Source organism: Coenobita brevimanus, chromosome 27, assembly GCF_032717465.1.
Source record: "Coenobita brevimanus isolate Jiangsu-jjx chromosome 27, ASM3271746v2, whole genome shotgun sequence".
NCBI lineage: Eukaryota > Metazoa > Arthropoda > Malacostraca > Decapoda > Coenobitidae > Coenobita > Coenobita brevimanus.
In genome coordinates, this window is record NC_136980.1 from 9,690,590 (window position 1) to 9,711,987 (window position 21,398).

Below are 21,398 nucleotides of genomic sequence, written 5' to 3' on the forward strand. Positions count from 1 at the left end.
CATTAACTTACGGCTGTGAGACTTTGACCTGGCATGGAAGCAAACAGACTGAAATACGAGAAATGGAAATGGGATCAATGGTGATTGTGTGTGGAGTGCGTCATGTGGAGAGCAGAAGAGACAGAGTGATTGGTTAAAGATGAGGTGTGAGGAAGTCTGTTGATAATAAGGCTGAATAAAGTATGCTTAGATAATATTATGGTCATGTGGAGAGAAATGATGTAGAGAGGATGGTGAAAAAGATATGTGTGAGTAAGTCTGAAAGTAGAAAAGGGGAGTGGCAGGCCAAGAAGAAAAAGGAGGCTGGATATGGAAACTGACTGAGAAAGAGAGAGAAAGTTGATGAGGTTAAGGAGCTGAAGGAGGATTGAGTTGGATGGATGAATTGCGAACAGGGAAACATTTGGAAAAGGTTTGGCGCCATATGTAAAGTTGGTAGTCGACGGAGTGGCTCTTTGGCAGTAGTGGTGTAGTTACTTGTAGGGATGGGGAATATTTTGGTTTGTAGTGTAAAAGCGGTTTGAGAATAACATGGCGAGAGAGAGAGAGAGAGAGAGAGAGAGAGAGAGAGAGAGTGAGAGAGTCCTACAGTACAAATTCAATCATCAACACATGTACACACAGCCAACATTGTAATAGGTACAAGAGAACATACCCATTATTCACCTTTATATTACTGGTGAGGGGAATGGTTGAATACAGTGCAATTTATGGATGATATATGAGTGAGTTGTTTGGATGCTCACTTGTGCTTCGAGTAGTTCTAATTAGGCAGCCAGGTTAAATGTTGTCTTTGAACTGAGAGTGAAACGTAGTGTTGCTTTATACCATAAGTTTAATAGTCAAATATATAACACTGCATGTTTTTATTCCCAGGTTAAGGCTTCATCCGTGACATTAGTGTATGCGGGAACGTACAATACACTGTTCACTTCAGTTCATGGACCTCTTGAACTTTGCTTATCTATCTCATGAACTGCTTAGCTCATGGTCGGAACACTTAGGTTGGATTCTGCTACTTAAAGGACTATACCTGATGATTAAAATGTTGGCTGGGCTGCATTATACCACTTTTGTGAATGATCACATCAGCCAGGCAACATGAACTCAATAACAGTCAACATGGGCTTGGCTAGTACGTGTAATCAAGCCTATATATTTGTAAAAAGTATGAGTCATATAGTACAGTGAACGCTATAAATTCCTGAACCAAAATCAACCCTTGCCTGTCATGGGGCCAAAAGCTAGTGGTTGGTAGGCTAGGTTACTGAATGCATCCTAAAATCTATCCCGTCCATAGCGTTATTGTCTCGTGATCTGCAAACTGTTTTAGCTGTTGTGTCTTGTCCATTATATCCTCCATGGTTGTCATCTCTGTTATATAATCTTTCCTCAGTTTGACAGTTTATTTATTGTCGTTGTCGCCACCAGGTACCATACTAAGAGTCTGATTTGTCAATATTTGTGAGGACGTACGCATTCCTAAGTGAATTCGTGCTCTCCTCACACTTACTATCCAGTCCTTCCATGCTTTCACGTAGGTTCCATTAAACTTATTTACTTTACATGCATGGACTATTACGTAGGCGAGTGTTACCTGTACAGCCAAAGAAACATTATCTTCCCAGTTCCCTCTGAAGAAAACGTACAACTGGCGAAATACACTGCAAACCGTATCTCCACTAGTGCGTGTTTCAGATGGTTTGATTTTCCCGCTGTGTATTCGTCAAGCTTTGGGGAATATTGTTGTGTCTCCCTTTACAGTACACCCTCCCAAATTTACGGGTTTGTGGCCTTTGGTTCCTTCTTCCATGCATAAAGGAAAAAAAAAAAACTGACTAAGGGCGCGTCCACACTCTCTCGAAACATGTGACCGATAGGATGAACCGAAGCACCGGGTTTCGGCCGCTTCATTAAGGGAGTATGAACCTTGAACGGAACCCCTGCCTAATTTCCACACGTCGATCACATGTTTAGAGTCGTATTCTAAGTCACACTGGGGGCTTCGTATCACCTTTTCCTAAGCGATTTACTTTGCATATTACACCAGTCTCCTCGGTGCTGTTTACATTGTTTTTATGTCGACAAACTTCCCATCATTCGCAAACAAGACGATGCTGAGGGATAAGGTGCAGAAAAATTCTCTGAGTAAAAGGTCCAGAACTAATCACTGAGTTAAAGGTGCTACGGGGCCTGCAATGCCACGTAGAAGACAGCCCTGACATATGGATTTTTTTTTTTACTTTGACCCCCCCCCCAAAAAAAAAAAAAAAAAAAAATCCTGGATCCGCCACTGTCCGGCAGGTAATATGAAGCTTATGTATTAAGAAATATTATATATACAAAACACACAGATGACTGGGCCTGTGAGGTAGAGGATTCCAGGGGCTTGAATGGTGAGTGGATGAGTGAGTGGGCCATTTCACTGGGCATGCTGTTGGTAGTTCTCTCTCTGTGACCCGTTTTCTGTTGTAGTGCTCTCTGTGCTTCACTTCATCCTTAGGTGGATAGATGTTCAGAATGTTGATGATCACTATGGTAATTACTGCGAAGATCATTATTATTATTATTATTATTATTATTATTATTATTATTATTATTACTGCCTCGTCGTCGTCTTCGTCGTCGCTGTTGTCGTTATTGTCTTGTTGTTGTTGTTGTTGTTGTTAATGTTTATGATGATGATGATTACTATTGTTATTACTGTTGTTGTTGTTGTTGTTGTCGTCGTCGTTGTTGTACTATTTCTATCATCACTGTATTACTCTCTCGTGGATTCAAATAATTCGCATGAAGCACTGCCGTCCACGACCTAAATAATCCATCACTATATCATCCTTAGTCATCATAGTCTCGAAAGGAGTAATATGGACCTGACTATTGCTTGTTCATCTTTATACAGATATTTATTGCAGGTAATATTCTGATCAACGCTGGTCCCACACACGACGGCCGTATTCCCGCCATCATGGAGGAGCGGCTGAGACAACTTGGGTGGTGGCTGGGGGTGAACGGCCAGGCGGTGTATGAGTCGAAGCCGTGGACGCACCAGAATGATTCCCTCACGCCAGGGGTATGGTACACCCGCGAACCAAAGTTTCTGTACCCCCCTCGATGGAAGGAAGTGGAAGTCAGGGTTAGAGAGAGGGCAGGTGAACGGACAACCGTCAGTGGTACTTTGGAACTGAGCTACGAGGCGAATAGTGAGAAACCTAATGACACTGAATTCGAAACATTTCCATGCTATTCACCTGCAAAACATTATGCGTTCGTAACATACATACTGTAACATATAACATAGACTACTGTGTTATCATGGTGTCCTGTGATACTGACCCATCTGTTTCGGATCCTCATCACACAAATAAAGCACCGAGCCAGTTGTATATAAGTTGCAACTTGTCATCATAACTGCAGTCATAATTTTTGTGAATGTTATCCCTGGATTGCCTATAGCTATAATATAGAATGATTGTGAATTTAATGTTGATTTTCACAGTAGTTGTGAGGATGGTTATATATGTGGCAATTATTTTATGTGGACGACTAAACCACATTGTGATGGACAGCGGAGAGCATTCGCCAATAATTTACTATAACCAGATGAAATTAGATGTAAACAACACAAAATATTATGAGACAACGAAGACACAGCTGTGGTATCCTGCTCCACCTTGTTATCAAGGCCTTAACTGTGGCTTCACCTCATACGTGCATTATTTTCCTTCAGTCTCTGCCTCTTTTATTACTCTTACTTCCCGGTATCCTCTTACTGCGAGTCGTCATATTCCTTGGAGGGTTTCTTGTCGTCCGGTCCTTTTTTTTTTTTTTTTTTATGCGAGGAAGAAGGAACCAAAGGCCATGAGCCCGCAGTAACAGTTCCCTCCAAGAGAAAAACAAAATACAATAGAGAGCCAAATTCAAGATCCGATCATTTTGAGATGCCTGGACACACTGCGTTTGAAAGACTGGAGATCATAGGCAGCAGGAAATACAGATAGAGGGAGACAGTTCCAGAGCTGACCTGTTGTATAAATGAAAGACTGGGAGTAACGGTTAACTCTTGCATTAGAGAGTTGGACAGAAAAGGGATGAGAGTTTGCCACTAGACGGGTGCTACGCGCCCGTCGTAGAGGTGGAGGGATGCAAGCAGACAGTTCAGAGGAGCAGTGACCATTAAAGTAGCGATAGAAAAGAGATAAAGATGCAACAGTGCGGCGAAGAGACAGAGGTTGAAGGGAGTCAGTAAGAGGAGGAGAGTTAATGAGACGAAAAGCCTTTGACTCCACCCTATTGAGAAGAGCTGTATGTGGGGAGCCTCCCCACACATGAGAGTTGTACTCCACACAGGGGCGGATAAAACCCCTGTATAGAGTCAACAATTGTGCAGGGGTAAAGAAAGAGCGGAGTCGGCTTAGCACACCCAATCTCTTGGAAGCAGATTTTACAAGAGATGTAATATGATCTCTCCAAGATAAGTCCCGAGTAAATGAAACCCCAAGCATGTTCAAGGATGATGCAGGATTAAGATGAATATTATTAAACATTAGTGGGTATACCTGTGGAAGATTTTGTCGGGTTGATAGGTGTAAGAACTGAGTCTTAGATGCATTAAAGACAACCATATTATTTTTACCCCAGTCAGAGATACGAGCCAAGTCAGACATTAGGTGTGCCATAGCCTCAACCCTTGTTTGTTGAAGTAACTGTTGAGATGGGCGTTGTGGGAACCGAATGGAAAGGTGAAGGGTGGAGTCATCAGCGTATGAGTGGATAGGGTTAGATGTACAGCTTAGAAGATCATTGATGAATAAAAGGAAGAGAGTTGGTGATAGGACAGAGCCCTGAGGAACACCACTGTTGATAGATCTAGGAGAAGAATGATGGCCGTCTACAACAGCGGCTATAGAACGACCCGAAAGGAAGCTAGCGATGAAGGCACAGATAGAAGGATAGAAACCGTAGGAGGGCAGTTTGGAAATTAAAGATTTATGCCAGACTCGATCGAAAGCCTTTGAGATGTCAAGTGCAATGGCAAAGCTTTCGCCAAAGTCCCGAAAGGAGGATGACCAGGAGTCTGAAAGGTAGGTGAGAAGATCGCCAGTGGAGCGTCCCTGACGGAACCCATACTGACGATCGGAAAGAAGGTTGTGATAGGAAAGATGCCTTAAAATTTTTCAATTAAGAATTGACTCGAAAACTTTTGAAATACAGGACGTTAAAGCAATTGGACGATAGTTGGAGGGTTGGGAGTGGTCACCCTTCTTTGGGACTCGCTGAATGAGAGCAAACTTCCAGCAAGAAGGAAAGGTACAAGTTGACAGACAAAGGCGAAAGAGTTTGCCTAGGCAGGGTGTAAGCACAGAAGCACAGTTCTTGAGAACAACAGGAGGGACCCCATCAGGCCCATATGCCTTGTTAGTACTGAGGCCAGTGATGGCAGAAAATACATCAACTGAAGAAATTTTAATGTCAGCCATGAGGAAGTCAGAGGGGGGAAGAGATGGAGGAACAGCACCGGAATCGTCTAAGGTGGAATTGGAGGAGAAAGTCTGTGCGAAGAGATCTGCTTTATCAGTAGAAGAAATAGCTACAGAACCATTAGAGTAGAAAAGAGGAGGGAAGGATGATGAGGTAAAGTTGTTAGAAAGATTTCTGGCAAGGTGCCAGAAGGAGCTGGAAGAATTCGAGTTGGAGAGTTGAGAGCATTTAGTATGGATGAAATTATTTTTAGTAGAGCGAAGAACAGACTTAGCACGATTCCAGGCAGAAACGAAAAGATGATGTGATTCAGGGGTGGGTTGGCTCCGGTACCTTTTGTAGGCCTTCTCCTTGTTGCGGACAGCATTAGAACAAGCGTGATTAAACCAAGGCTTTCTTGCGTTAGTCAAAGGATATGAGAAAGGAATGTATGCTTCCATGCCCGAGAGAATAACCTCCGTAATGCGCAAGGCACACTCAGATGGCTCACGGCCATGGAAGCAATAATCATTCCAGGGAAAATCAAAGAAGTACTGCCTGAGGGCCTCCCACTTCGCAGCTCCAAAATGCCACAGACGACGTTTCCCTGGAGGGTCCACAGGCCGTACCGGAGTGATAGGACAGGTTAAGGTAATAAGGTTGTGATCGGAGGAGCCCAACGGAGAGAAAAGATTAACAGAGTAAGCAGAAGGATTAGTTGTGAGGAAGAGGTCAAGTATGTTGGAGCTCTCTCCAAGGCGGTCAGGGATACGGGTAGGGTGCTGTACAAGCTGCTCCAGGTCATTAAGGATAGAAAAGATGTAGGCTTGTTCACCAGGTGGATCCGTGAAAGGAGAGGAGAGCCAAAGGTGGTGGTGAACATTGAAATCTCCAAGAATGGAGATTTCAGAGAAAGGAGAAATGGACAGAATGTGTTCCATCGTAGAAGTAAGATAGTCGAAGAATTTTTGATAGTCAGTAGAATTAGGGGATAAGTAAACAGCACAGATATATTTAGTCAGAGAATGACAGGAAAGCCGAAGCCAGAGTGTGGAGAATTCAGAAGAATCAAGTTCAGGAACACGAGAGCAAGATAAGTCGTTGCGTATGTATACACAACAGCCACCTTTGGCTTTGAAATGAGTATAGAGAAAGTAGGAGGATACAGAAAAGGGTTTGCTGTCGGTTGCCTCAGACAGCTGAGTCTCCGTCAGAAAAAGAAGGTGAGGTTTAGAGGAGGAGAGGTGGTGCTCAACAGAGCGAAAGTTAGATGAAAGGCCGCGAATGTTGCAGAAATGAAGAAGAAGAGAGTCAGACAGTGGTTCCAGGCACCTCGAGTCATCACCGGGAGAGGGGCAGATGGCGGGGGCATTTATGGTCCCTCCCCCTGGGGACTCTGAGGCTTGATTAATCGACGCCATTTTTGTTGAATTTTGAATAGGAAGTGTAGTGTGTACTGTGCATGTAGTTTGGTATTACATTATTCCTCGCATCATCACTCCCAAACAAACAACGTTAGCACAAGATTGCTGAATCTGTTAATACCATTATTGCCACTGCCACTACTATTCCCCCTTTCCCCATTGTGTCTACTGCAATTCCCCTCACAGTACTACTACTGCTGCTCCTATTACTACTTCACTATAAATCTGTATAATAATAAATATGATTGTCCTTATGTCTGTGTATCTGTTAATCATAATTATTGTCCCTGTCCCACCGTCGACAACTCGTCACTGACCCGGCACCGCTACTCCAGTTCCCACCCACCATGGATTCTACTCCTCCCCCACTCCGACACCACATTACCCTTCACCTCATCCTTGGGCCAGAAGGCCTGTTGTCCACCCTTTACCGGTGAATATACGTGGCATGCATTAATAATAAAAAAAGAAGGCACTTGAGAGCTAAGCGGTAATCGCCCTCTAAAATATTCTATTTGCCAAGTCCAAACTTTAGGCCATATTTTGATACCATGAAGGTTTTATGTTGATAGCTCAAGCCATTCATGAGATTTAATGGTGCTAAAGGCAGGCAATAAAAACTAGTTGACCTTTAGCTGTTAGTTTGGTGACCATGACTCTGACCCCGAGTTGCCATTTTCGAACTCCTCCAAGATTTTGGCTATATCTTGATACACTGAAGGCTTCATGTTGATAGCTCAAGCCGTTCATGAGATATAATAGGAACACACACACACACACACACACACACACAGATGCAGTTAAAAACATGATCGCTCCGCCTTCTAAAGGTAGGCGATAATAATATAATAATAACAACATCGTAGATGTGTACTGTAGTGTTCCTAACATTACACTTAATAACTGCAGACCCAAACGTGCTTATATTACGGAGCACTGATATATTAACCAGAGACCGTTCTTATCATTATCACTGCACCTTCCCTACAGCGCTTCACCATGGTAATACAACCCACTGTAGTCCTCTGTGAGATCGCTACACATGTTCGGGAAAAATAACAATGCACAACATGCCTACAAACCACTAAAATAAGCATATGATGTTTCACTGACATCCATCAAATAGCCTAGGAGAAGTTAGTGGACAAACAAACAAACGACTGGACACAGACAGACAGAAGCAGAATGTCTCGCATCGGTATGTAACGACCTGACAAAACTCGTGATCCTGCATTGCAGGTGTCATCACAGTAGTAATAATAATAATAATAATAATTAATCACATGTTATTAGGCACGACACTGAGAAGGACACACACTGGAATAGCATGTGTCGACGCAATGCAGAATCTGTTTGCCATAACAGAAGGTTGGGTTGCGGTCAAACATTAATTTAGTATTACTATAACCCTACCATTATAGCATATTATGGCACTGTTTGGATTTATATGTCACAGCTGTTTTCACTTGTTTTATCAGGGAGATTACGGTGTTTGTCCTCCTCTGTATCATGGATATTAACATGTGATTACCACTACTACTACTACTACTACTACTACTACTACTACTGCTACCACTACTACTACGATTATTATTATTATTATTATTTTAACTATGATGACACCTACAAAGCAGGATCGTAATAGTTTTGTCAGGTTGTCATATACCGATGCGAGACATTCGGCCTCAGTCTGTGTCCAGCCGTGTGTTTGTTTGTCCGCAACTTCTAGGCAATTTAATGGATGTCAGTGAAACGTCACAGGTGTATTTTAATGGGTTGTAGGCATGTTGTGCGCTGTTATTTTTCCCAAACATGTGTAGTGATCCCACAAAGGACTTCAGTGGGTTGTATTACTATGGTGAAGTGCTACAGGTAAGGTCCAGTGGCAATGATAGGAACGGTCTGTGGTCGGTTCTGTGGTTAATATATCAGAGCTCCGTAATATAGGCACGTTTGGGTCTGCCACTTTTATAATTATGTAATGTTCGGAATACTGTAGATGTATGTTGTTGCTGTCAATTTTATAATTATTCTTATTAATGCATGCCACGTATATTCACCGGTAAAAGGTGAACAACAGGCCTGGTGGCCCAAGAAGGAGGTGAGGGGTAAAATGGTTCGGAGTGGGGGAGGAATAGAGCTCATGGCGGGTGGGAGAGAGGGGGGTGGGGTGCAACTGGGGTAGCGGTGCGGGGTAAGTGACGAGTTGTCGACGGTGGGACAGGGACAATAATTATGATTAACAGATACACAGACATAAGGACAATCATATTTATTATTATACAGATTTATAGTGGAGTAGTAATAGGAGCAGCAGTAGTAGTACTGTGAGGGGAATTGCAGTAGACACAATGGGGAAAGGGGGAATAGTAGTGGCAGTGGCAATAATGGTATAAACAGATTCAGCAGTCTTGTGCTAACGTTGTTTGTCTGGGAGTGATGATGCGAGGAATAATGTAATACAGTACGGGTTATAGGACCGGACGACAAGAAACCCTCCAAGGAATATGACGACTCGCAGTAAGAGGATACCGGGAAGTAAGAGTAATAAAAGAGGCAGAGACTGAAGGAAAATAATGCACGTATGAGGTGAAGCCCCAGTTAAGGCCTTGATAACAAGGTGGAGCAGGATACCACAGCTGTGTCTTCGTTGTCTCATAATATTTTGTGTTGTTTACATCTAATTTCATCTGGTTATAGTAAATTATTGGCGAATGCTCTCCGCTGTCCATCACAATGTGGTTTAGTCGTCCACATAAAATAATTGCCACATATATAACCATCCGCACAACTACTGTGAAAATTAACATTAAATTCACAATCATTCTATATTATAGCTATAGACAATCCAGGGATAACATTCACAAAAATTATGACTACAGTTATGATGACAAGTTACAACTTATATACAACAGGCTCGGTGCTTTATTTGTGTGATGAGGATCCGAAACAGATGGGTCAGTATCACAGGACACCATGATAACACAGTAGTCTATGTTATATGTTACAGTATGTATGTTACGAACGCATAATGTTTTGCAGGTGAATAGCATGGAAATGTTTCGAATTCAGTGTCATTAGGTTTCTCACTATTCGCCTCGTAGCTCAGTTCCAAAGTGCCACTGACGGTTGTCCGTTCACCTGCCCTCTCTCTAACCCTGACTTCCACTTCCTTCCATCGAGGGGGGTACCGAAACTTTGGTTCGCGGGTGTACGTGCACCACATGTTTGGACTCTATCGGCAATATATGTGTACTACGCGTGTGTCTGCCATAATGTATATAGGTAAGGAGCTTCCAGATGACCAGATCGTAAAGCGAGAATGCAGTGTCCTGGTGCTCTTGACACATCCTCCTCTAAAGGTTCACTCAAAGACAAGGTAAAAATTATGTCACATAATGAGTGATTTTTATTTTATGCGAGAAAGAAGGAATCAAAGGGAAAAAGTTCGCTCAGTTTTTCTTTCCAAGAGAAAAACAAAAGAAATGAAAGCCAAATAACAAATCCAATCACTTCCAGACTTCTTGACAAACTCAGGATCATAGGCAGAGGGAAATCCAGTCCGAGGAAGACAGTTCGAGAGTTGACCTGTAGCATATATGAATGACTAAGAGTAACAGTTAACTCATGCATTATAGTGTCGGACAGAGAAAGGCTGGGAATGTGCTGCCAGACAGGTGCCTACGCGTTGGCCGTGATGGAGGCATACAGGCAGAAGTTCAGACAAAACAACGACCAGCGACATAGGGATACATACCAATGCAACACATCGAAATGAGAGAGAAGTTGAAGAGAGTCGATGAGAGGAGGAGAGTTAATGAGGCGAAAAGCCTTTGGCTCCACTGTGTTTAGAAAAGCTATATGTGAGGAACCCCCCCAAATATGGGAGTCGTTCTCCACACAGGAGGGAATAAAGCCCCAACACGATATTACCAGCGGCGCAGGGGTAAACAAAACACACAGTCGGCTTAGCACATCCAATTTTGGAAGTGGATTTTGCGGGGCGGGTAATATGATCTTTCCGTCATAGGTCCTTAGAGAAAGAAACTTCAAGGATATTGAGAGATGATGATGGTCTGCGTTTGTTGCTAAATATTATGGAATATTCTTGGGGAAGGTTATGACGAGTAAAAAATTGTAGGAACTGAGTTTCTCATGCACTAAAAAAAGAGTAAGCATTGGTCCTGAGGATCACATAATGGGTTGCAATGGAGTACCGGTAGAAAATGATAATGGGAAGAGACTAAAGGATATGTGTCAGGAGAGGAGGTTGTGCATTTGTAACTCGTATTTCAAACACAAAGATGCACATAAATAAACATGGCATAGAAGGAACGGGGATCGTGTTGAAAGAAGCCTGATTGATTACGTGCTCGTAGAGAGGTCGATGCTGGGAATGGTGGCTGATACGAGAGCCGTGAGAGGACGATGTGAAGGTCTGTCATCATATGACTGTGGTATGCAAGATGAAGCCGAGAGGAGTGAGGTGGACCAGGAGAGAGAGGAGCAGTCAGGGAGAAAGAATGAAAGTTGAGAAGCTGAGGATCAAAGAAATGGCAGATGATTACAGGACCAAAGTAGAGGAGGAGTTAGAATCAGTGAACTGGAATGAAATGGATCTGGACAGCCTGTGGAATGCATATAGGGATTGTTTAGTCAGGAATGCTAAAGTGGTGTGTGGTGTGGCAAGAGTAACAACAAAGAAGAAAGGTATGGCATGGTGGGATGAGGAGGTTAAGAGAGCGGTGGAAGAAAAGAGGAAGAAGTGGCTAAAGTGGTTTGAAATAAGAACTGAAAATATTGAGAGCAAGAAGCATGTAAAGAGACTAGTGAAGAGGAAAAAGAAGGAGGTAAATGATGATCTAGGAAGAAAAATGAATGCGAACTACTCTGAGAACAGGAAGTTATTCTGGAAAGAGGTGCGGAAATGTAGAAGTGAAAGTGGAAAGAAATGTGACGATGTGAAGGACGTACGTGGTAGATTACTAACCCATGGGGATGAAGTCAGGACCAGAAGGAAAGAATATTTTGAAAGCCTGATGAATGGGAATAGAGAGAGCCGAGCGGCTGTAAACATGATTGGTTTTGGGGGTGTGCAGAGAAGGAATGCAGTGCCAGGAGACGTGACACTCACACAGGTGAAGAGTGCTGTGAAGCGGCTGAAAAATGGGAAAGCAGCTGGGGTTGTGGAGGTGTATGCAGAGATGATTAAGTGTAGTGGAGAGAGTGGAATGAAGTGCTTGTTGGAGATATGTAAGAAGGCATGGATGAGTGAAACTGTGCCTGCAGAATGGAAAAAGGCTGTGATTATACCCCTGTACAAAAATAAAGGTGGCCGAAGTGAATGCAAAAATTATCGTGGCATAAGTTTATTAAGTGTGGTAGGGGAGGTATATGGTAGAATTATTATGGAGAAAGTAGGAAAGATATCAGAAGTCCTAATGAGTGACGAACAGGGTGGCTTTAGGAGTGGCAGAGGATGTGTGGATCAAATATGTGCAGTGAGACAGATAGCAGAGTAGGCTTGTGAGAAGGGCCATAAGGTGTTTATGGCATTCATGGATCTGGAAAAAGCATACGACAAAGTGGACAGGGAAGGATTGTGGAAAGTTTTGCACATGTATGGTGTAGATGGTAAGCTGCTAGGTGCTGTCAAGAATTTTTATTATGGTAGTGAAGCATGTTTCAGGGTTAATGGGCATCTAAGTGAATGGTTCACGATCGGTGTGGGCGTGCGACAAGGTTGTGTGATGTCCCCATGGTTGTTCAATATACATATGGATGGGATGATAAGAGAAGTAAAAACGCTAGTAATGGAGAGAGGGATGGCGTTGGTAATGAATGGTGATGGATAGAATATCTCAAATTTGTTGTATGCTGATGATGCAGAACTACTTGCAAGTACCGGACAAGAACTTGGCAGGCTAGTGCAGAGTTATGCTGATGTGTGTGAGTGTCGTGCCTTGAGAGTAAATGTAGAACAGAGTAAAGTGATGGTTATTGAGAGAGAGAATAACTCCCAGTGTGACGTTACAATGAATGGAGAAAGACTGGAATTGGTGAGAGAGTTCAAATACGTGGGTACAGTGATAGAAAAGAGAGGAAAATATGCAAAAGAAGTGGAAAGTAGAGTGACCCAAGGAAGAAAAGTAGCTGGTGCAATGAAGGTCTTGATAAGAAACATAGGCTTGAGTGTTGCAACTGAACGAGGCTTACATGAAAAAGTGTTAGTGCCAACTTTAACATATGGATGTGAGACTACGGTGTGGAATGAAAATGAAAAGTCAAGAGTAAAAGCAGTGGAGATGGGACTGCTAAGGAATGTATGAGGAGTACAGAGGGTGGACAGGAGTGAGGAAGTCGGTGGACACCAGAATCGAAGGGAGTGTACTGAGATGGTATGGTCATGTGGAGAGAATGGATAACAATAGAGTAGTGAAAAAGGTATATCTGAGCGCATCTGAAGGAGGAAGGAGGCGAGGTAGGCCATGGAGAAGGTGGAGGGATATGGTGGATGAGTGTGTGAGGAAGAGAGGTTCGGAAGTCAATGAGGCTAGGGAACTGACAAGAGGTCGAGCTGGCTGGATGAATGTTGTGAGGAGAAGTGCATGATCAGGCATTTGGCACCCCTTTTTAACGTAGCAGTGTCCGAATTTACTCAGTCGGATACGTTTATGAGAAGCCACAGAACGCGGTGAATGTTTTTGGCGTATCCGATAGAGCCAGGATTTCGGGGGCTTGAATGATGAGTGCATGGAAGCGTGGCCCATTGGACTGGGTAAATCTGGGCTCTCTGGAAGTTGCTACTCCTCACCTGCTGCTGCTGCTGATGATGATGATAAAAACAATATTATTTTTTACCCGAATCAGAAATGATGGCCAGATCATAAATTATATGTGCCATAGCCCCATCCTGTGAATGCTTAAGTAACTACTGTGATGGATGCTGAGAGTAGCGGGCGGATATGTGAAGGGTGGAGTCGTCAGCATACGAGTGAATAGGGTTAGGTGTGCAGTTCAGATCATAGACGAATAGAAGGAAGAAGGTTGGTGACAGGACAGAACCCTGAGGACACTGCTGACAGATTTGGAAAAGAAACCTTAGCTGTGTACAACAGCAGCTACAGAACGACCAAAAAGGAAGCTTGAGATTAAGGCGCAGATGGAAGAACAGAAACAGCAAGGGAACAATATGAAAATAAAAAAAACTGTGCCAGATGCGGTCGAAAGCTTTTGACGTTACAAGTACAGTGCCAACAGTTTCGCCAGTCCTGAAAGAAGGATAACTAAGAATCAGCTGAACAAATAGCTAAGAGAGAGTTCGCCAGTGAAGCGTCCCTGGCGAAACTCGTACTGGCGGTCAGAAAGAAGGTTATGGAAGGAAAATTGCGTCAAAATCTGCCTGTTTAGGATAGATTCAGAGACTTTAGAAACACAAGATATTAAAGCAACTAGACGAAAGTATGTATGGGCGAGACGGTGCAATGGCCTTCTGCTCCTGACATATCTTTCATTACAAGTTTACGCTGAAACAAATATGAAAATTTATGGAGTAATGTGCTTCCTCTCCTAGAATGTGTAATGAGTGAGGGTTTGCAATGTCCATCTGCTCCTAAAATATATATGGGTGATAGTGTGTCATGTCCAGCTTCTCATGACATACTGTATATTTTGCAGGTTTATTTTGCACATTAAACTCATATACCCTTTGTGTGCTGTGGATGCAAACTATGTCGATATCAGAAATATTATAAATACCCTACAGGCGAATATGTAGCTGTAAGAAATGTTGAGAAATCTCGTATGTCAGCTACAGTATTTTTTATCACCTGGCGGAACTGGACTATGCCTATAACGTGAATAGTCGCTGCTGCTGGAAATTCAATGGGCCTTAGGTACGTATGAGTCTCCTTCGTTACTTGTCAAATCAAGACACCAATCTGACGACACCTGACCTTCGAGTTATGGCCTTTTTATCCTTTGTCATTAAGTTATAGATCATAATTTTTTTACTTTAACTAGATTCAGATTTTCGTTCTTTTACAGTCTCTTTCCGGTAGCTCAGTGGCAGAAAAAGACAGTACTACGGCTTGACATCCTTTATATGGCCCTTCTTCGTGACTAGCAGCATATTCTAGTGTTAATCCCTTGTTACAACTTAGCATTCAAGGTGGACAGATGGCAATTTTAGGCCACGTTAGAGTAGAAAGGGTATAGTCGAATCAACCCACCAATCTGACTACATCTGACACGTGACGGTCATTCAATATAGTTATAACCCACGCTATAACAAACGTCCCTTAAAGAACTAATAGATCTGTTGCTGTTTGCTTTCCTTTGTGCTCCTTTGTACCGTCGACTCTTAACGTACCTTCCATTGCAGGTACACTCAGAAGGAAGGCACCGTGCACGCTATACTCGTAGTGCTGACGTGGCCTCCAGGTGATGTGCTGGTGTTGGGATCTGTTCGGCCATCTGCAGTACCCATATTGTTCACGCACATCTCAATGCTGGGATATCAGGGTGCTCTACAGGTATTTGTACTCTCTCTCTCTCTCTCTCTCTCTCTCTCTCTCTCTCTCTCTCTCTCTCTCTCTCTCTCAAAGTCGCTACGTAAGAGGTGTAACGCAATCTTCAGCCACTTGGAATACGACTCTGTGTCCGATTAGGGCTCAGTGTGCAGCCCCAACTCACTGCTTTTATGCGGCCTTACCAGAAATCCCTAAAATGAGCAAAATTACCCACTTTCCTTGTGCAGCTTCACCTAAAATGCTTAAAATGAGCTGAGTTACTTGATTTCCTTACATGACCTTACCAAAAAATGCCTAAAATAAGCACAGTTACCCACTTCCCTTATGCGGCCTCACTAAAAATTCTTAAAAATGAGCCGTTCCTTCACTGCCGGGTGACGTCAAGGGATGTGTGGAAGTACTTTTAGGGACACGAATATCAACCCACCTCCTGTCGAAAAACAACGAGGTGAAGAGCAATTACTTTTGAACCTTAATGACTGTACCTTCGAAAACCCAATAAGCCACAGGTAATATGGTATAGGAGTCATAATTGTTTGACCAAAAAGAGGATCGATATTATAGCCCACAGTACCCCATGGGCCCATATGCTGGGTAACGCCGAGAGGTGCACGGCATTATTACATAATGAAACCAGACACCATTGTTTATTTTTTACTGAGGTTCTTTATATACCACTCAGTACAAGTCCCAACACTCTGGGGAACACTGTCGCTGAAGGTCAAGCAGGGAGGGGTGTGTGAGAGCAAAGTGTTGCATTACACATATATGGCATAAAAGATATAGAAGTAATTAAGAGTATAAGCACAGTATTGAACACAGAGATACAATGACACATACATGGTACAAAGTTGTAGTAACTAGCATTACAAGTTTAGGAATGAGCAATGGGATACAATAACACACACATATGTACAGTCGTGGCCATAAATAATCACCTATACTCCTGTACCCCATGCCTCAGACTGGCTCCTTTATGGAAGGCAATTCACACTGGAGTAAGAGGGGCTGAGAGGGAGAGGCAGGAGAGAGAAGGGCAGGTGGGTGGGGGGACGAATGATGGTGCTTGGGTGGAGTGAGGGAGGGGAGGGAGGGTAGGCAGGGGAGGGAGAATGAAATGCGAAGTTTTGGCCACATAATTGTCTATTTTCTTTCATTCAGGGCATCATATAAAGGAGTTACTATTCGGTACATAAAGCTGCATTACACCTTGTATAGCGACGTCAGATAACAGGCTTTAGATAGGTGGTGATATCAAGGACTGGTCCATGAGAGAAGTATACTGACGTGACATCAACATTTGTGCGGAGCCAGATATTTGTGTTTATCCGTGTATTTTGACTTCAGACGCAGAATGGAATATGGATGGCTTTGACTTCCGTAATGTTTGTGTAAGAAACGTCCTCTACCCTTACATGTAATTAATTTTTGGAACTAAATATTATATGCAACCTTTGACATGGCTGTGTCCACAGTAAATATGATCACCCTCGCGGTATACACTCCCTCTATACAGTCACCCTTATGTAAATTCAATAATTATTTAATGACATCTCTATATGAAAAGGCTATTTAAAATAGATGTGCGTAAAAGGTAAATAAATTTGATGTCTGTGCTCATGGGTGGATATAGTACCGGTATCTCTCATTACCTGTTAGAGGGAAAATGAAACAAAATCCTTCCCAAACTCCCAAAGTATATCTCTGTCAATGTTTACCGACACTGGTCAAGCCAAAGCAACCAGGAAAGCCTTAGTAAGTAGTCCAGTGGCCTCATGCCTTAAAAACCTCATGCAGGCTTCGCGGCACAGGGAAAACAATGTCGTTGACGGTTTGCTTGTTTCGTCTGAACAGCTCCCACTCGTCTTTGGTGTGCTGGAGGAGGCGGGCCCGTGTCCTCTCGTTCTCTGGCTTCCACGCATAAGGTGACCAGTTTTATTGGAGCTAAAAGCGGGACATTGTCACGTGTGTGTGTGTGTATATATATATATATATATATAAATAGAGAGAGAGAGAGAGAGAGAGAGAGAGAGAGAGAGATACACTGACTTAAATGCGAGTGACAGCGACGACTGCTACGCAACACCTCACCCTGAGGCTGCTGATTAAACACCAATGTCTCAAACGAACTCCAATGACCAATATACAGTACGGTACGGTGAATGGGCCGACCAAAGTTACCAGTTAGTATTACAGATTTTATATTAACAATTCGGTATTTCATTTGGTTTGGATTAGGCATAATTTTACTAATTCATCATAATTTCATAAAAGAAGGTTATATTATATCTAATGTAATAGTAATTTTCTAACAGCGGGATATTTTAGATAATTTGCACAAAAAAGCAGGACGTTTTACTCACAATTAAAAAGCGGGACAGATGCAAAAAAAAAAAAAAGAAAAAAAAAAAGCGAGACTGTCCCGCCTTAAGGCGGGCCTATGGTCGCCTTATCCACGTGTTGACAATCTGGGCCAACTCAGTCTCGATGGCTCTGCACTAATAATTGATCTGTCACGTCAGTATACTTCTCTCACGAACCAGTCCTTGATATCACCACCTATCTAAAGCCTGTTATCTGACGTCGCTATACAAGGTGTAATGCAGCTTTATGTACCGAATAGTAACTCCTTTATATGATGCCCTGAATGAAAGAAAATAGACAATTATGTGGCCACAACTTCGCATTTCATTCTCCCTCCCCTGCCTACCCTCCCTCCCCTCCCTCACTCCACCCAAGCACCATCATTCGTCCCCCCACCCACCTGCCCTTCTCTCTCCGGCCTCTCCCTCTCAGCCCCTCTTACTCCAGTGTGAATTGCCGCGCATAAAGGAGCCAGTCTGAGGCATGGGGTACAGGAGTATAGGTGATTATTTATGGCCACGACTGTACATAAGTATGCAGAGAGAGGCACATATGCACACATACATATACGTATATATCTCTACATACATGTATATATTCAGGCACTGTATGTACTGTATGTACAGGATAGGGACGCATGTATAAAGATATGGGTATGTGTACAGATGTGCATATATATACATACGCTACATGCACATATATATGCTATCCATATATACATATACAGGGAGACATGTATACATGTACACTCTAAATGGATACATATACATTGTCACATACACAGGTAGATAGATAGAGAAATAATACTCTTTATAAAGTTGCACCTGATGTGTAGGTGTGTGGACAACACACACACACACACACACACACACACACACACACACACACACACACACACACACACACACACACACACACACAGTTCAGACGTCAATCAGGTTTGGTAAGACTTGATTTAAAGGATGACAATGCAATTGTATTACTTATAAAAAGAAAGTTCAGTGTTGTATTTTTTTAAAAGAGTATTTTGACATTAATAAAAGATTTTAGTTAATTTTGAAGTTTATTTCACATCGTCATATCATTTCTTACTGTGGATTACTTAAAGGTATAGGTCATATTTGCACGTTCTATATTTCCACAAAATTGCACTATTAGAGGCTGCCTTACTTCACCCCCCCCCACCCACTCGCTGACCTGGGGAGCAAACTCTGGCTGCAGTGTTCTCGCCCACTTGTTTCCTTCCCTCGTTCGAATGATTGACCATTTGCGAGTTTGGGGATGAGAGGAAGTTTAAAATATTGACATTGATATTTTTCGTAGTATCATAATAATTCGTGTTTAGAAATGGATAAATATCGTGTGAAAATAGCTTTGACGTAATGTTAAGTACTTGCTGAACAATACTATGTTTGGATTTTGCAATTAATAAGGAAAATAATTAGTATTTTCCCTTACTTTTGGTGAAGATTTGATCGAAGACGACCGAATGTCAGTCACCATATATTTTTATCGTCCGCTTTTAGCAAGGCAAGGCGATATAGCTTTTGTGTGTGTGTGTGTGTGTGTGTGTGTAATTCACCGGGTCGGTCAGCATCACGTGATGGTTGTGATCATCAGCATTTTACCCTCCCGGAAGAGAGCTGAGAGCACATATAGTCCGATCTAAGGGCAAAGCCTTGACCTTCACACACGCACACACCCATCCTCTTGCTCAAGGAGGACAATGACCATCTGTTTCGTCAGTGAAATTTTTCGCCCAAGGTGCGAACCCCCGTCTTAGCAGATGCTAAGCGAGAGCGTTACCACTGAGCCGGAGAGCGATGTTTTTAAAGAAGTAGGGTCGAATCGAAGACACCTTTGTTAGAATCTCAGGTGTGTGTGTGTGTGTGTGTGTGTGTGTGTGTGTGTGTGTGTGTGTGTGTGTGTGTGTGTGTGTGTGTGTGTGTGTGTGTGTGTGTGTGTGTGTGTGTGTGTGTATGAGAAAAACAAGAGTAAGACATCAGACATCCTCGTAGTGAACGCTTATAACACTTCATGTTGTCTAATCACTTGGGTGCAGGAGAGGGATGCCTTCACGTGGTGGCGGGCCCGGTCATACAGACGTCCCCCAGTGCCCTCATTATCCCCTGAGAGGAGGACGGTGGACCGGAGAAGACTAGCTTTGGCCTGAAACTACTACTACTACTACTACTGCTATTATATCTATCTATCCGTCACTCTTCTATCTGCAGTTCAAAGCGGTGAAAAGAGGGCTTCAAGTGGTGTTTCCCCGAATGTCAGAAGTGGACGGACAGTGGGCATGGGTGCTGTCGATGCGAGGGGTCTATCCAGCCACCAATCACATCGATCCTGTCGCGGAGTAACCAAGTGGACCAACACTACCTGGACCAGAAAAACTGTCTTGGATTTTACTATTATCCTTGAAATTAATCCCATGCTTGTTAGAAGAATTTAGCTCCCTGTATACGATTCCATTTGGTCTGTGAGAAGCCCATCCATGACAGGGGTTACTCAAGGCAATAGCCAACTTCTCCACTAAGTCTTTCCTGAAGCAATGGTGAGAAATGTGTTTAAGGGGAAAAGATACGTCCAGGGAGGAAAATGGGTTAATGGAATGAAACGAGGTCAATGGGAGAACATAGGTGGGTGGAGGAGATGATCCCTAGGGGGGTGTAGCTGGAATTGGGCTTATGTGCTAGTACCCTCAAAATAATCTCCCTCTTTAACCAATCCCATCCACTGGAATGACACCCTAAAATTCTAGAACTTAATATTGGATACACACATGGCCTTGCCTCAACATCAAGCAGCACTAATGAAAGCAGTCCCGTAAACTCATTTCCCTGAAAATCTTACAGGCACTTTTCATGGACATCACTCTACTTCAGACTAAACAAGGCCCAAGCACGCCCTGCTTCACACAGACTCATAACACTATTTTACGTGCCATCCAAATTATCTGAACGCATACATCTTAAAACAAGTCACACTTCATCATTTTCTCCCATTCTTCCTCAAAACATGGTTTTAAAGCACTAAACTTCACAGACACTATATATACTAATCAACCTAACACAACATACCTGACAGCATTAACTCTGCCAGACCCGCACGATGTGTACACTGCTAACAACAGACATTAAAAAAGTCTTTGATGCCACCTCCCAACAGAAACCGCCTACAACACAAACATGGAGAACAATACCAAATGTTGTCTTGTCAAAACGCTTCAGGACAAGTCATCACGTACACGAAACTTCCCTAACGGAGTTCCACAGGGGGTCCAATCTTTCACCTACACCCTTCAGCCTATACATGGCTGATATTCATACACCCCAGCCTGCGGCACAACTACCCTAAAACATTTCAGGCACGGGTTGAGGGCAACAGGCTGATAATCGCTCCAACCATATTCATCACCACACACTCATCACCAGCAGCAATCACGAGCACAGATACACGCCTGGCACCACACTTAACAATGTACAGATGCGGATACACCTCTGCCTGCTAGCGTCAGGGAAGGAATGTCCCTGAGGGAGAGGAACGAGTTTGCCATTTATATTGCTCGAGACTGCCCTGATCTCCAAATATTTATCATTAAATATACACAGTA

General features: G+C 43.0%; 1 pseudogene; it reads left to right on the plus strand.

Moving 5' to 3' along the window:
- LOC145394430 (alpha-L-fucosidase-like) overlaps nt 1–20,145 on the plus strand; it is a 44,620-nt pseudogene extending 24,475 nt beyond the window's left edge.
- Nucleotides 20,146–21,398: the final 1,253 nt, after the last annotated feature.